The sequence below is a fragment of the Frankliniella occidentalis genome, unplaced genomic scaffold (genome assembly GCF_000697945.3).
Source record: "Frankliniella occidentalis isolate FOCC.00 unplaced genomic scaffold, Focc_3.1 Scaffold16, whole genome shotgun sequence".
NCBI lineage: Eukaryota > Metazoa > Arthropoda > Insecta > Thysanoptera > Thripidae > Frankliniella > Frankliniella occidentalis.
Genome location: NW_026267146.1, coordinates 3,193,855 through 3,196,138, shown reverse-complemented (window position 1 = coordinate 3,196,138; position 2,284 = coordinate 3,193,855). Strand labels below are relative to the sequence as shown.

Sequence of the window (2,284 nt, the reverse complement as noted above, 5' to 3'; positions counted from 1 at the left end):
GAGGGGAGAGGGAGGGAGAGAGGGAGGGAGAGAGGGAGGGGAGAGGGAGGAGGAGAGGGAGAGAGAGCGCGAAGGGGGTGCGGCAGCTGGCCTCCATGATTAATGGAGTCGCCGACAAAGTGACTGGCCGGGGCGCTGCGCGGCGCGGCGGGGCGACCGGCTGCGAAACACGGTCGAGTTGGGCGAGGAGGACACGCGGCCGCATCTGACTCCTGTCGATAGTATTGGGCATGAATGTGAGGCGTAGCAGCAGGGAGGAGGAGAACGAAGAGGAGAGGGTTTACGAAGCGCGGCGCGGGGCTGCGGAGGGGATTAAGATATATTTATTGCCCTCCTTATCGTTCTGCGCCCTGCTTTAATACCCACCCTAAAACTCCTATACTCTTCTGGGCGGCGGGCCTCGCGGCGACTCGGAGTCGTCTAGACTGCGTCGTTTGGGGTAGGCAACGCAACCGAAGCCTCTTCCCCCACTAACGTTTGCCAGACCCCAGAGCCCCCCGCCTCCGTGGCCCGGCATAGTCGCGAAAAGGCTTCACGCTTCGCCCAGTTTATTATTAAAACACTAGTTGTTTCCTTCTTGCGACCGCCGCCGGCACCACCACGCCCCGCCACGTCCCGCCACGCCCCACCAGCAGCGACGACCGACGCGCCCCGCCCCGCCACGCCACGGCCCACTCGCCGCCCCCCGGGGGACCAGCAGCGGGGTCCCTCCTCAGCACTGCGCCACGCGCGGGAAAATGAAAATAGCCTGCTTACAGAGCCACTCCTGCAGGCGGCAATTGTGCATTCCAGCCGAGCGCCAGAGGGGCGCGGGGACGAGCTGCGCCCGCTGCGCGCTGCGCCAGCTGAGCTCACGACGCCGCCGTCGCCTACATTCTGCTGTTACACGAGATTCGACAAAAACTTAAGATTTTCGTTCAAATTGGACCTTTTTGTTTCAAACACGCGATTCCCGGTCCCTCTAAATTACTTGCGCGGGAGTCCTAGCTGATGAAATGTCAACGTCAACGTCGTTCTGGTACCATCTGCTAGAAACTTGCACTAAAGATTGAATATTTTTGACCGCGTTGCACGCTTTTCTGCGGCCACGGTGCGCAGCTCGCCGGCTGGGCACGCCACTGCCGCCGCCCCCGGCGACACGACTGCACCCGCTGCTACTGTACACCGGCCATGCCAGCCCAGCCGATAAATAACGCCGACACACACGGGGAGAAAAAAAAGGGGGAGGGGGCGCACCCTTTTGTATCATTTTATACATTTTTATTTTCACTTTTTTATCTTGCACGGGTAGGATGGGACGCGAGGTCGCAAATCATCGCTCCTGTCATATTACTGCACTCATTCGTGTGCAGTGTCAGCTGGGGCCGGGGAGGAGGGTGCGGCGGGCCAGCTGTGGCAGCACTCACCTGCTCGATCTGGATGTGAACGTCGAAGTGGATGTGGAACGACGCGGTGGTGGAACACACGGGGCCCTGCGGCCGGCACAGCAGTCAGTCGCACCAAAGACAAGTTCACGAACACACACACACTCAGACACAACTAGTGGCCCGGCCGCCGCATCCTGAGCGACGACAAGCAGTGCGAGTGGGCCTGCAACAGGTTAGCAGCGCGCCTCGCCGGCGGCGTCCTCTAGGTGGCCGCGGTGGCCGCTGGAGGCCACGGGGGATGTGTCGGGGACCTTGGGGGGAGAGGCGGGCACCGGGGAGTTCTAGGGGGTCGACGACGACAAAGAGAGGGGCCCTGAGGGCCACGAGCTGGGGGGCCCGAGAGAGGGGCGGACTCGACTCGCGGAGAAGAGCGGCCGAGCGGGAGAGTAGGGCTGCGCAGAGGCCGGGCGCGCGGAGCAGACAACCTCGTGCGCGCGGGGCCTGGCCGCTACTGAGACTGACTCAACTCTGGCAGCGGCTGCTCCGCCCGCTCCGCCCGCTCCGCCCAGCCCGGCCGGCCGGCGGCGGCACTCCACCCAGCGCCGCGCGGCAGCGCGCGCGCCACCCGCCGCCTCGCCTGGGGCTGGCTTGCCCGGACCTCACCGACGGAATCACGATGTTTAGTGCGGTGTCGTTACGCATCTCTCGATATTTTGAGTTGATTGCAATACCAGCTCTGCCTGGCTCTGCCAGAGCGTCAAGATAGAAAAATCGAGTGTCGTGCGCTAAAGGGGAGTGGATAGAGTTTGGCTCCGTTTATGACCGAGTCTCGAGCGTGAAAAGAACAAATCGATCTGGTTGATAGTGACTCAACCCTCTGCCTTGTTTAGGAGCTATAAAATTTATCTTTACAAATT

At 62.0% G+C, this 2,284-nt stretch overlaps 1 protein-coding gene across 1 annotated transcript in view; it reads right to left on the bottom strand.

The window, feature by feature from the left end:
* The window catches only part of LOC113207674 (allatostatin-A receptor-like), a gene marked incomplete in the record, with an annotated part of 197,214 nt that extends 195,302 nt beyond the window's left edge, over nucleotides 1-1,912 (bottom strand). Inside the window, 1 exon segment of the mRNA XM_052264052.1 lies at nucleotides 1,407-1,912.
* Nucleotides 1,913-2,284: the final 372 nt, after the last annotated feature.